Source organism: Podarcis liolepis (assembly GCF_965112155.1).
Source record: "Podarcis liolepis genome assembly, chromosome: 14".
NCBI lineage: Eukaryota > Metazoa > Chordata > Lepidosauria > Squamata > Lacertidae > Podarcis > Podarcis liolepis.
In genome coordinates this window covers 47,973,610-47,988,863 of record NC_139569.1, presented here as the reverse complement: position 1 = coordinate 47,988,863, position 15,254 = coordinate 47,973,610, and positions in this window count along the sequence as shown.

Sequence of the window (15,254 nt, the reverse complement as noted above, 5' to 3'; positions counted from 1 at the left end):
TTGTGTTGCCCCCCAGCTGAAGCTATTGGGGGAGGGAGGCTAGCTACAGGTGAAGCCTCCAGAGGGGTGCCATTGAGGCTCCTAGCCTGTGTGTGTGTGTGTATATATATATATATAGAAATGCACATGGGGGTGTCAAAATGGGTCTTTGACCTGGGTGAAATAAAGCATGGGTGCCCTGGTAAATGTCGAAGAGCAGGAGCTGACTTGTGACAGCCCCCAAGGAGAGGCTAAACATGCGGGTGTTATTAATGTGCACCAAAGAGCAGCAGTACAAAGCACAGTACAGTGATACCTCGGGTTACATACGCTTCAGGTTACACACTCCGCTAGCCCAGAAATAGTGCTTCAGGTTAAGAACTTTGCTTCAGGATAAGTACAGAAATCGGGGTGCAGCGGCAGCAGGAGGCCCCATTAGCTAAAGTGGTGCTTCAGGTTAAGAACAGTTTCAGGTTAAGTACGGACCTCTGGAACGAATTACGTACTTAACCCGAGGTACCACTGTACTGAATTCCTTGGGACCAGTAGCTGGCAGTCATTGGGATAGAAAGGAGGCCTCCCTCTCTAGCTTCCACTACCTGCTCAAGCTACAAAGAACAGTAAAACTTGAAAGCTTCACTCTGTTCACTTGCCAGAGCAAGGAATCACTACCCAGCTGAGAAAACTAGATCTCCCTCTGTTGGGGGATATGGGTGCACATGTGGCCAGGCCATTCATACTGCACAGGCCTGTGCCTTTGCTGTGCTCATAGCCTTGAGTCCACAGCAGCACACAGACGACGAGTTGCACTGCATTGAGTTCTCCTCAGATACGAAACATGAATTTCAAACCTTCTTTGCTGTTAACTGTCTCCAAAAGCAGCTCACATCAGTCAATAGCACACTCAAAGGAAGAAGTGAGCCCTGTCTTCCAGCTTACAGACCAAAAAACAGAATAGCATCAACAGCAAAAAGAGACAGAAGAAAAGGGGAGGGAAAAAGCAGAGGAGAGAGAGGAGCTTGAAAGTGCAAGCCAGGTCAAAGTGGAGAGAAGAAAACAGGCTTAGCTGTCTGCTGCATTTAGAGTCATTGTTTTATCTGCTTGAGAATTTTATGCTGCTTTTCAAAACAAAAGAGGCTTTCCCAAGTGAGTTGCAACCTGTGCCATAAAACATTTAAAAATAAAAACCAGTTTCTAAAAATGTTTAAACACGGCAGCATAAAACAACAGTATTAAACACTTTGTAGCTAGACCTTACCAAGATTCCACATACTGTAAAACCATTAAACAATATCACAATTTTCAACAGAGGGCAGTGACAATTCAAAAACCAACCCCTTTGTTTTAATCAAAGGGAGGAGAAGAAAAAAGGTCTAGCTTGCTTAAAGTAGACTGGGAAGAGTTTAGCCATAGTCCCCAGCGAGCCTTTTGGCCTTTCTCATGAGCCAAAGGAACAAGTGCCCTGGTTTCTGTAGTCCTGGGGCAACAAAACTTTCTGCCTGGAAGCTACACTGTGATGCATCCATTATTAACAGAGACAACAGTCTTCACTTTAATATTGCAACCAGTAGATAGACCTGTAGCTTCCTGGAAACACAACTAAACCTTGGTCCTGATGTGGGTGTCAACATTCTCACACGAAGAGTCACTGCCTTACACTGAGACTATTGGTCCTGTTCCATCTCAGTTTTGTTTTTTTTGTTTTTAATAATTTTTTTATTGCTTTTTTCCAAGGTAAGATACATCTTCAATAACACAACAAAAGCGGTTTTACAGAAAGAAGAAAAGATTATAAAAGAAAATTCACCTTTCCAAATTAACGTTCATAATCAACTGGACTTCCCCAAGTCTTCCATCCCCTGCTTTCTTTTCAATAAAATTAAACAGCAATTTGAAATCTTATTTTGTGTGTTTTTGTGTTTTCATTTAAATATATAGTCAATGATTTATACTTTTTAAGTTCATAACTTAGTTTCCCTCCTTTACCAATCTCAATGCTGAAGCATGTTTTTCCCAATAAGCTTAGCAAATTCTCAACATTCATATAACTTATAATGTTTTTGTAAATAGTCCTTAAATTTTTTCCAGTCCTCTTCCACTGTCTCTTCTCCCATATCTCGGATTCTGCCAGTCATTTCAGCTAATTCCATGTAGTCCATCAGCTGCGAATGCCATTCTTCCAGCGTGGGTAGCTCCTGTGCCTTCCAATGTTTGGCTATAAGGATTCTTGCTGCTGTAGTTGCATATAAAAAGAAAGTTCTATCTTTTTTTGACACTCTCTGGCCCACAATGCCCAGGAGAAAGGCCTCTGGTTTCTTCTGAAAGGTGTACTTAAACACCCTTTTCAACTCGTTATAAATCATTTCCCAAAAAGCCTTCACCCTCGGGCATGTCCACCAGAGGTGAAAAAAAGTTCCTTCAGCCTCCTTACATTTCCAACATTTGTTGTCAGACAGATGATATATCTTTGCAAGTTTGACTGGGGTCATGTACCACCTGTATACCATTTTCATAATGTTTTCTTTTAAGGCACTACATGCCGTAAATTTCATACCGGTGGTCCATAACCTTTCCCAGTCTTCAGACATAATGTTGTACCCAATGTCTTGTGCCCATTTTATCATAGCTGATTTAACTGTCTCGTCTTGAGTATTCCATTTCAGCAACAGGTTATACATTCTTGAAAGCACTTTTGTCTTAGGTTCAAGTAATTCTGTCTCTAATTTTGATTTTTCCACCTGGAAACCAATTTTTTTATCCTTTTTAAAAACCTCTTGGATTTGGGCATAATGTAACCAGTCTCGCACCTTATTTTTTAATTTCTCTAAACTCAGCAGTCTCCAGTTATCTCCACATTTTTCTATTATTTCACAGTATTTTGCCCAGCCAGTCTCCATGTTAAGTCTTTTTGGGGCCTTTGCCTCCATTGGTGAAAGCCACCTCGGAGTCTTGTTTTCAAATAAGTCCTTATATTTAGTCCAGACAATGAATAAAGCTTTCCTGACAATATGGTTTTTGAACAATCTATGAGACTTTACCTTGTCGTACCACAAATATGCATGCCACCCAAAGGCATTGTTAAACCCTTCCAGATCTAGGACACCATCTCAGTTTTGTTGAAGTGGCTCTTCAGAATGTCAGGTAGGGGTCCTTCGCCAGCCCTGCCTGGATGTGTCAGGCCAGGGATTGAACATGGGGCCATCTGCATGCAAAGCAGCTGCTCTGCCCCTGAGCTATGCCTCTTCTCCTTTGTGACCACTTGTGGCAAGAGGTCAGAGTGGAACCTCTTGCAGTCTCCTCTTCTGAGCAGGAGGAAGAAAGAGAAAGGGCTGCTGTGATGGACATAAACTGGTTTCTGGGTTTAAAATATGGCAACTTGAGCACATACTGTGTGACATTGGTGTGGCTGGAGAGGCTTTGTCAGAGATAGGCAGGCAGGTGTCTGGATAAGCATATGGATCCATAATAAAATCCCCCAGCAGCCCAGCCCTAGGAATATGTTAACTGTTTTGAAGCATATTTCCAGGCAAGTGTGCTCAGGATACATAAATATAATAAACATGATTGGGATTGATGCGTAAGCTATACAGCGTCACAAAGAATACAGTGCTGAATCCGTTGTATGGCACTTTCAATATCAGCCGATGTGTGTACACATGCAGTTAGGAAGCCCAGCCAAGCAGAGTTCCCTCTCTGGTCCGCACGCCAGAAGAATAAATGGTTTCTAGGTGGTTTTAATGGCTGCCTTTGCAGCAGTCCTTTCTGTGACACCCTGAAGCTGTGAAGACTTTGTTTTCCTTTGTTTTGATTTTTTGCTTAAGGAGTTACACTGGCATCACGATGTCCACCCTAATCCGAACAATGCCCTTGGCTCTGCTGTTTAGCCATACAGAATCCTCTGCCAGAGAGGTTTTCCCTGGTAATATTCTCCGATTACAACAGCTTTGTGTCTAGCAGGGGGGAGAGAAGGACCTTAAATGTTATTAAACCTCATCAGCACTATGAAAAAAAGGTAAGTGGTTCACCAGCAGCCTGCATTTCCTTGACAATACCACAAGTCTTCCACAGGGCATAATCCTTTAAGCTCAGGAGTTTGGTCACTTTTGTTCTGATTATTACAGCTCAAAAGATTTGACACTGACACACATCCTCCAAACCACTTTCCAGCCTTTTGTTATGCCAACATGTTCTTGTGGAAACAGAATAATTGATTCTTATTGTGGCCTGTGTTTAGAGTTCTTAAAAACTCGCAGTGTACCCAATCCATTGTGACTTGATGAAGTCATCCTTTTGCAGAGTTAGTGTCCCATTAATCTATCAGCACCACCCCACCCCCCCGCCCAGGACCCAACAACCAAAACAAAATAATCTTTCCATCTGGAGCACAAGGCAGATCTGCTAATTTACAGAAGATGGAATTTATGGGAGATGGATCTGTTAATGGACAGTAGCCAAGCTGGACGGAAACCCCACTATTAGTGTTAATGGCTTCGCATTGCTGGATGCCAAGGGCAAACCAAATGGCCTGACTGCTACATCATCACGACCTGCCTGTGGGCTTCTTTCCCATGATGTGTGGATGGCAACTGATAGAGACTGCTTTGATACAACCTTGCAAAGCAGGTCTTTGTGATACAGTCCAGCCATTACATTTTCTTGCATGCTTATGAGAAGCATCCATGTACAAATGTACTGTGTGGATAATGTGCATGCTGCCAACTGGTGCCAGGAGGGTCCATGATCTGCAGGATCCTGGAAGCAACTCCTGTGATTCAAACAACCCAGGAGAGAAAAATTGTTCCGTAGCCACAACAGCCATTTTTTCAAAGTGAGATTTCCCATCTTCATATACCATGACAGACCATGGTTCAGTGGTAGAGCATCTGTTTTGCATGCAGAACCTACCAGGTTTGAACTTTGTCAGCACATCCAGGTAGGGCTGCGATAGATCCCTGCCTGAAACCATCCTGGAGAGACATTGCTGGTCAGTGTGGGCAATACTGAACTAGATGGAGCAATGGTCAGAGTCCGCATAAAACAATTATTATTTAGATTTTTTAAAGTCACTTGTTAGCAAAGGCTCCAAGTGACTTACATTTAAGTCTATAAACAAAAATATGTTATACCATTAAAAAATCAAACAAAACATTAACATTCTCAAGCAAAACATCTACAGTAATAGTCACAGGAAGCTTTGGCAGCACACTTAACAGCTGAACAAAATCATCTCAGTCCATCAAAAGCCTGAGTGGAAAGGTAAGGCTTTTCCTTCTGCTAAAAAGATGTCAGCAAAGGTGCCAGGCAGACTTCGACAGGTGGAGAGAGAGACACAACTGAATGGGCCCTGGATAGACTTCCAGTGTTCCTGTAAACAATCAGTGCTTTCAAAATAGCTAGAGCAGCTTGTTTTGCCTTTGGGAAAGGCTTGAGAGTGCTTTTTTGCCAGGTTGCTTCATGTTCACTCTCTGGCTGTCCTCAGAAGGCCAGGAACAATTAGCATGTGAAGAAAGGGATATGGTGGTTTTACATGATGGCTTTTGTATAATTGGAGCAATTGTATAATTTGTTCTTCAGCCAATGAGCAAAAATATACATCTGAAGGATAAGTAAAATAAAGCAGCTGGCAAACTGAATAGAAAATGATGCACGTGAATTACAGCATGACCCTCAGACAAAGCCCTCTCTGCTTTCTAGGACTCCAGTTAAACCCAGATTCCTCAACAGTGCACCGTCAAAACAAACAGCAGCATTAAACCAGGCCACAGCATTTGATAAATTGAGAGGGATTTCCTCCCCAGCCCCTCCACCCTAAGTACAGAAAGCTCTCTGCAGCCGGTTTTCCTGTGTTCTGCATAGTCATCCATCTTCTCAGACGATGTTTGTTTTGTGTTTGCCAGCAAAACATATACAGTAATTTAGCTTTCCCATAATCTCCCAGCTATAATCCAGACAGATTTCTCCTGGATTTCTATTATCTAGATTTAGCAATATGTTGTTCACTGGGCAACTTAAATTGCTGCAAAGCCTTTAGTCCTCACAATAAACATATTCTGATGCCCCGATAATGGAGACAGCGGATTGTTCTGGACATTAAGCGCATGTAAACTTGTATATTTGGAAGGGGCACAGGTTGAACAGCTGGGGCAAAGCCTGAATGGGGTCCACTAATTTCTCTGCACAACAAAAGCACCATCTGATGTTTACATGAACCCATCATAATAATGAGGGGAATGAGATATAGAGGATCGCCAGCAACAACTATGACATTTATTTGCAATGAGCTTTGGGGGACAACAAATATTTTCCTTATTTCAAAAAGATGGAATGGGAGATGTGTTGGGTGATTGCAGGATTACAACCAAGGCTACAGTCTAAACAATAGGAGTAACTCTCGTGGAACAAAGTGAGTCTTACATCCGAGTAAACCTGCATAGGATTGCACAAGGAATCTGAGGCCCATTCCTTATTTTGCTTTTGCAAGTCTGCCACTGGGAATTTGATACGCTAAAGCAGGCAGAGAAGGGAGAAGCTGCTTCCAGGTGAACACAATCCTGAATTGTCTTCAGAGTAAAAGTCTGGGTCACTGCGTAAAAAACCATTTGCTTACCTTGTTTATTTTCATGCACAATGTGTCCTTCTGTGGCATAGTTTATTATTTTCCCCATTTTATGGAGACAGAACTGAGGTTGAGCTTGGGATAGCTCAGTCAGTAGAGTACGAGAGTCGTGGGTTCAAGCTCCACTGTTGTCAAAAGATTGCTGCATTGCAAGGTGTTGGACTAGATGACCCTTAGGGTCCCTTCCAATCCTACTATTCTATAAAATAATTACTTGTCAAAGACTATGCAGTAAGGAACCCTTATCCTGAGCTTTGCCTACTAAACTGACTGGCAGTGGCTTTCCAGGGTTTCAGGCAGGCATCTTTCCCCAGCCCTATCTGGAGAGCCCGGGGATTGAACCTGGGGCATTCTGTGTGGAAAAGAGATGCTCTGCCACTTAGCTACAGTCTTTCCTCACTTCCGTAGTGAGACAACAGGTGAGCTGGGATAAGAATCTCTGTTTTCTGTTACCATGTTAACAACAGGCACATTAGGAAGCTTCCACAACCCACACCAGAGTGGTGTACAGTGGTGCCTCGGGTTAGAACTTACCGTATTATTCGCTCTATAAGGCACACCTGACCATAAGACCACTTTCTTTTGGGAGGGGATTAAAGGGAAAAAAATATGCGGCTCTTGGGGGCTTTTGCGGGAGGTGGGGGAAGTGAGAGAGTCTCGCTCTGTCCCATCTCCCGCAAAAGCCAGGGAGCCTCCCCAGGGTAGCGGGATGAAGGTAATTCATTCTGGAGGTTTGTTCTTAACCTGAAACTGTTAATAGAATCATAGAATCAGAGAGTTGGAAGAGACCACAAGGGCCATCAAGTCCAACCCCCTGCCAAGCAGGAAACACCATCAGAGCACTCCTGACATATGGTTGTCAAGCCTCTGCTTAAAGACTTCCAAAGAAGGAGACTCCACCACACTCCCTGGCAGCAAATTCCACTGTCGAACAGCTCTTACTGTCAGGAAGTTCTTCCTAATGTTTAGGTGGAATCTTCTTTCTTGTAGTTTGGATCCATTGCTCCGTGTCCGCTTCTCTGGAGCAGCAGAAAACAACCTTTCTCCCTCCTCTATGTGACATCCTTTTATATATTTGAACATGGCTATCATATCACCCCTTAACCTCCTCTTCTCTAGGCTAAACATGCCCAGCTCCCTTAGCCGTTCCTCATAAGGCATCGTTTCCAGGCCTTGTTCTTAACCTGAAACACAACTTTAGCTAATGGGGCCTCCTGCTGCTGCCGCACTGCCAGAGCACGATTTCTGCTCTCATCCTGAAGCAAAGTTCTTAACCCAAGGTACTATTGCTGGGTTAGCGGAGTCTGTAACCTGAAGCGTCTGTAACCTGAAGCGTCTGTAACCTAAGGTACCACTGTACTAGTAAAGTCTGACATGCAGGAGCTACGGTAATCATGACAGCTCCCATAGTTAGGCCCCCCAAAGGGAACCAAAACCAACAGGAAGTTGTGCTGCTCATCTAGAACCGCCAAAGAGCCGCAGTTTATTAGGGCCAGCTGCAATGACCGGTAACATGACCTGGCAGAAGGTGCAGTAGTGGTGAGCCTGCTGAACTTGGCTGGGGAAACCTGGGCTCACTTGACGGAGTGATGTTGGGCCAGTCATTGCCTGAGCCTAGTCTTCTCCAGGGGGGCAGAATAATGAGGATAAAGGAGATAGCCCACTCTAACTCTTAGGTCAAGGGAGGAAGGGTAGGAAACAAATGTAAACAGCATTAAAGCGCCATATGGTTCACAGATTGCCATTTCAAATGGTTAGTCCTAATAAAGGTATTGCCCAGCTATGGATTTTGGACCAACACAGCTTTGTTCTTACGGACCAGCATGTCTGCTGTGGTTTTCAGGAAAAACATTTTGAATGTTAATGATGACATTTATATGACACTTTTCCTGTGCTCAAAATAATGTTATGTTGGTACCTAACACCTGGGAAAAGTGATGGCTGTGTTTGGCAATATAAAGTCCTGGAAGATATCCGTGCGGCAGGTCCTGGTGACCTAAAGGCAGGCAGAAGGTTCTGCAAGGAATCAAGAGAGTCACTCTATACTGTGAGCAGCTAGATCTGTAGCTGAGCTAGAAAGTGTTCTGATTGCAGAGGCAGCAGAGCCAAACCAAAGTCAGCAGCTTTATACATATTTTATTTATTTGACACTTTTGTCATACGAAGAAGGAAACAATATGGAAAATAGTACAGTCAACAAGTGGACAACATCAGCAACACTTCTGCCAAATACAATCTGGTTAAATTATTATATTTATTATTTGGATTAATAGCCTGCCCATCAGTTCAAGCTCTCAGGGCAGGTTCAACAAAAACATTTAAATAACAATTAAAGGTTAACCCCCTAATTCAAGATTTCAGCAATACTACTTACTGCTGATGCGGGTGGCGCTGTGGGTTAAACCACAGAGCCTAGGACTTGCTGATCAGAAGGTCAGTGGTTCGAATCCCTGCGATGGGGTGAGCTCCTGTTGCTCGGTCCCTGCTCCTGCCAACCTAGCAGTTCGAAAGCACATCAAAGTGCAAGTAGATAAATAGGTACCACTCCGGCGAGAAGGTAAACAGCGTTTCCGTGCGCTGCTCTGGTTCGCCAGAAGCGGCTTAGTCATGCTGGCCACATGACTTGGAAGCTGTGCGCCGGCTCCCTCGGCCAATAAAGCGAGATGAGCGCTGCAACCCCAGAGTCGGCCACGACTGGACCTAATGGTCAGGGGTCCCTTTACCTTTACTTACTGCTATCATTACACTTATACGCCATCTTTTCTCTAAGGAGCACAGGGTGGTGTTGATGGTTCTCCCGCTCAGCATTTTACCCTCATGACAACCCAGTAAGTAGCTGAGAGACGGGTTAAACCCAAGGCTAACCAGTGAGATTCATGGCCGAGAAGGGGCCTGAAACAAAAATAAACCAAAATAGAATCAAATAAACTAAACTATGTCAAAATAGACTTCCCGCCATTTCCCAATGTACTTTACATTTACAATATTGAATGTACTTATACTTATTACCTTACTCTTAATATATTTTCTAATACTTTCTCATAACATATTGTACCATTCTTCCTTATTTATTAATGTTTGATTTACACAAGGGTCATTCAAACGCTGCCATAGATGTTATGTCGTTATTGTATTTTTGTAGGTATTTCTTAAACATATCCCATTTTTGAGTGAATGGTTGTTTTGTATTTCACCTTAATCCATTTGTTAGTTGAGCCATTTCTGCATAGTCTAGTGACTTATTCTGCCATTCCCTTACTGTTGGTACTTCCCCCCCTTTCCAATTTGATGCAATTAGTAACCAGGCAGCAGCTGTCGCATATAAAAAGATTTCTCTTATAGTTTTCGGGATATCACTGCCTAGAATTCCAAGCAGAAATGGTTTACTTTTGTTAGAAAGTACAAGAAAAGAGTACGTATAAGTACAAGTTTAAATAAATATTTAATGGTCCAATTATTTAAGGTTATCATCACCATCACCTTTTCTTTGTATGTGTATTTAAGATTGTGTATGATATCCACGGATTCCAATTAATAATAATAATAAAGGGGGGGGGAGAGAAGGGGCTTGAAACACTGGTCTCCAAGATCCTCACCCAACATCCTAAATATTACACCACACAGGTTTGACACTGCAAAGGGAGAAGGCAGCAAGCTTTTACGTCACATCCACCCCAGAGGCATAGGCAAAGAGGTGCCTTTTTGACCTGGCAATGGAAAACACAAAAGGATGCATCTGAAAGGGGAAGAAGTTCCATAACCTGGGGGCCACCACAGAGAAGACCCTCTCATAATAAAGGATGGGGAGTGGGAAAGTTTATGGAAGAAGAAGCTACAGTGCCCAGCATGGCCAACAGTCATGGGATGTCGGGAGCTGTAACCCAACAATATTTGGAGAGCACTTGGCTCCCACCCCTGCTGTACTGGCTAAACTGATATTGAAATAATATATGTTAGTGTATGTTAGTTTTTGTTTGTTTTCTCTCTATGTGTAATTTTTTGCATAATCTGAATAAATATTTAAAAAAATGAAATAATATATGTTGGTAATGGAGATATAAGCGGCAAAATTAACTCATTCAGAAATACACCACCCCCTTTTGGAATTGCATTGCTCTGCCCCAGGCTAAACTCCTGGTGTAGTTCATGCTCATACGTTCCTAGGGCTGCTTCTGAAGTTATGCCTTCTGATCACAGAGGGCAGGGATGAGGGCTGTGCCAAAGGGAAATGGGTTGTAGCCAGTCTTGCAGGACTAAAGTTGGTGATTGTTCAGTATATTTTACTAACTCAACCAAATTGGTTTCATAGATTGTGCAGCTGTCAGTATGGAGTTGCTTCCTTGCGCAGGCATAAAAACAATAGTAGGCTGGGTTTCTCTCCTTGTCTGAGAGTGTGCACTTATCAAATGCACTTTTTAGTTCTCCTGGCTTGAGTTCAGAGCAGCTCTCTTCTCTGGTTGCCAAAGACAGAGGGAGGGGAACCCAAATTTAGCTTGGCCCTCATTATCGGTGGGGTGGCTAAATTTATCCTTAGACTGGCTGCTCTGCCGAGCCAATTTCTCCTTGTCTAACCTGCTCTAAACTGTAGTGTGAGAAACTATACGCACACTAATCCTCCCCCCCCAAAAAAAAAAAATTTCTTACTCGAGCAATGCAATACAAAATTGTTTGGGCTGAATAAGTTTTCAGTTCATAGGTCTGATGTTGTTAGAGGCTTCAGTGCTTAGTATATATTTTAATGTGACTCCCTTCCGCTTCGTAATTGTGCTTTCCAGTGCAAATTAAAAGGTATGTAAAGGAATTCATTTGTATTTATTTATTTAAATAATTACTACCTGCTCTTCATTGTTCACACAAGACCAGAGCAAGGGAAAACACTGAAATACAATAAAGCGATTATTTCATTTAAATACAATTTTGTATAAAATCAAGCAGCATAATAACAGCATAACTACATCAGTCAACTGAGGGGCACTACTTTAACCAAATGTTTGGGTGAATAGCCATGTATTTACCCCCATTAGCATTGGTACTGCTTGCATCTGAGAGGAGAGGGGGGCACGGTAGAATCAGGGTGCTGCCACTGCTGAGAGAGCCATTGCATTATATCTCAGAGAACTGTGGCACCATGAGGACACCCCCCCCCCATGACCTCAAAGTCAGGGCAGGTAAATAAGGGAGCAGGTGGTCTTTCAGGTATCTAGGTTCCAAGCCATGTAGGGCTTCTGCTGTCAAAGCTAGCACTTTAAATCTGGCTCGATAATGTATTGGCAGCCAGTGCTGAGCTGTCAACACATGTGTTATATATTAAAGGTGAGCTGTCCCTACAGGCAGCGTCTGAATCTAAGGCAACTCCACACAGAGTGAATTGCAATAATCCAGCAATGAACTTACCAATGCATGAACTAGAGAAGCCAGACCGCCCACACAGCCCTTGGCCTGTTTGTGTGTCTGGTTCATCCTTCAAGGACTCAGGGTCTGGCAGCAGGTCAGGGCTAGGCATGGCAGAAGCCTTTCTGAGGAAGGTGCAGAGGGTGGCAACACAAGAATGGGCCTTTTCAGGGGTGGCTTCCCAGTTATGGAATGTTTCTTAGTGAGAGCTGCCAGGCACCATTATTAATAAATGTGACCATTATTTACAACATTATTAACAACTTTAATTGTTGTAACCTGCCCTGGGGCCTTAGGGTAGAGGGGCGAGTAAATAGCTGTAGTAACAGCAACAACAGCTTTTAGACACCAAAGACATTCCTGTTCTTTACTTTGTTTACTCCTGTTCTTTCTTTCTTTCTTTCTTTCTTTCTTTCTTTGAGGGATCCTCAAATCTGAATTTTAGTAGGGTGGGAAAGGATTTGCACTTTTTTTGTTATTGCCCAATGAACACCTTTAGTCAATTGATGTTCTGTTACTTTTTTGGTATATTTTAAAATGTACATCATACCTGCTTTTATAATTGTATGTCATTTTAAGACACTATTGTAGTAAGTAATGAATAAATGCAATTAATAATAATACTGTTTCCCAGAACTGAGCTCTGCTTTGACCTTGAATAAGTGTCAACTGAGGAATTGGCTCTTCTGGATAGAAGGGACCTGCAAATAACTAGAAACACCAATTCTGCCACCCCACCCCAGTATCCAGAGCATTTTAGAGCTAGTTATCAGACCAAACTCTCACCAGCTTCCTTAAGAAATGCCTTTATTTAACTGCGTTTCCAAGTGATGCCCACTGCAGTCTTGGATGGCCGCTACAACAACATCCCATACCAAAATAGACTTTGAATTTGTGGTCAGCCTCAGGTGGAAGACATCACTCATTATCTGTTAGCCTGCCCCTTATATAAAGACCTGATTGCTTTCTGAAACCTTTGCTCATACAAGCAAGCAGATACACCCTGGTAGAAATGGTCCGGTTTCTTTCGAGTGACAATAATGACTTCATAACACAGAGTGGCTCTCTATGCACTGGCTGCAAGAAAAAAAATCACTATAAATTATTGTGGTGATTTGGAGGTTTAATTTGAAATCAAGAAGGATTTGAGTTTGTTGGTGTCTCTGATAACCCCTCTCTTACAGCATGGATGTTGGCTCATATTATGGATCTGTATTGTTTTATTGGTATTGTTTGTCATGGTCTTTGGCTAGAACAATAAACTTATATGGAATTGAAAATCAATAATAATAGAGCCAGGGCAAAAAAAATATATTAAAAGACAATTTAAAAATAGCATCAAATACATTAAAAAGTTTCATACAGTGGTACCTCTGGTTATGAACTTAATTCGTTCTGGAGGTCCTTTCTTAACCTGAAACTGTTCTTAACCTGAGGTACCACTTTAGCTAATGGGGCCTCCCTCTGCCGCCGGCATGCGATTTCTGTTTTCATCCTGAGGTAAATTTCTTAACTTCTTTGTAACCCAAGGTGTTTGTAACCCGAGGTACCACTGTATTTTGGTAAGGTTAATCCCCCACCCCTCTCTAAATTTCACTGTCACCAGCAGTTAATGGGAAGCTGGCAACTGAGTAATGCCTAGCAATCTGTAGTGTAGCACACAGGACACAAGGGACCAAGCCCTGGGACTTCCCCTGCAAAAGAAGGAGCAATGAGTCGTGCCAGGCCAACTGGCACATTTTCCTTGCTCTGGCAAGTGACTGAGGTGGTAAGAAGGATTTCAAGTTTGCTTCTGAGTCCCAACAGCTGCTTTTCAGGCCTTATCCTTGGAGGCTGAAGGTTGCAATGATGAACTCCTGTACTTCAACACTCACCATAACACTATTGCTGAAAGCTAACTGGAGTCTGCATTGGCAATTATAATAGATATTTATAGGATTTTTTATTATATAGTGATAATAATAATAATAATAATAATAATAATAATAATAATAATAATTTATTTGTACCCCGCCCATCTGGCTGGGTTTCCCCAGCCACTCGGGGCGGCTTCCAACAGAACACTAAAATACAATAACCTATTAAACATTAAAAGCTTCCCTAAACATGGCTGCCTTCAGATGTCTTCTAAAAGTTTGGTACAGTGGTACCTCGGGTTACATACGCTTCAGGTTACATACGCTTCAAGTTACACACTCCGCTAACCCAGAAATAGTGCTTCAGGTTAAGAACTTTGCTTCAGGATAAGAACAGAAATTGGGCTTTGGCAGCGCGGCGGCAGCAGGAGGCTCCATTAGCTAAAGTGGTGCTTCAGGTTAAGAACAGTTTCAGGTTAAGAACAGACCTCCGGAACGAATTAAGTACTTAACCCGAGGTACCACTGTAGTTGTTTTTCTCTTTGACATCTGGTGGGAGGGCGTTCCACAGGCCGGGTGCCACTACCGAGAAGGCCCTCTGCCTGGTTCCCTGTAACTTGGCTTCTCGCAGCGAGGGAACCGCCAGAAAGCCCTCGGTGCTGGACCTCAGTGTCGGGCAGAACGATGGAGGTGGAGATGCTCCTTCAGGTATACTGGACCAAGGCCGTTTAGGGCTTTAAAGGTCAGCACCAACACTTTGAATTGTGCTCAGAAACGTACTGGGAGCCAGTGTAGGTCTTTCAAGACCGGTGTTATATAGTGATGTTTCCTCTTTGGCTTGCTGAATCCGTGCCATGGTGGGGAGCTCCCGTTGCTCTGTCCCAGCTTCTGCCAACCTCACAGTTCGAAAGCACACCAGCACAAGTAGATAAATAGGTACCGCTGCGACAGCAAGGTAAACGCCATTTCCCTGCGCTCTGATTTCTGTCACGGTGTTCTGTTGCGCCAGAAGCAGTTTAGTCATGCTGGCCACATGTCCCGGAAAGCTGTCTGTGGACAAAAGTGTACACACACACACACAGGTCACAGGGTGGTTTACGATACAAAAATACAGAAATACATAACATAGTAACAAACCAAAACAACCCCCCCTAGTTTAAAAGGCCATAATTTGCTTAATTAGCCAAAGGCCTGGGAGAAGAGGGATGTTTTTGCCCAGCGCCTAAATATATGTAGTGAAGGCACCAGGCAAGCCTTCCTGGGGAGAGCATTTCACAAGTGGGAAGCCACTGCAGAAAAGGCCTGTTCTCATGTTGCCAGCCTCTGGACTTCTCATAGAGGCAGCACACAAACAAGAGCCTCAGATGATGATTGCAGGGTCTGGTCAGTTCATATGGGGAGAGGTGCTGTTT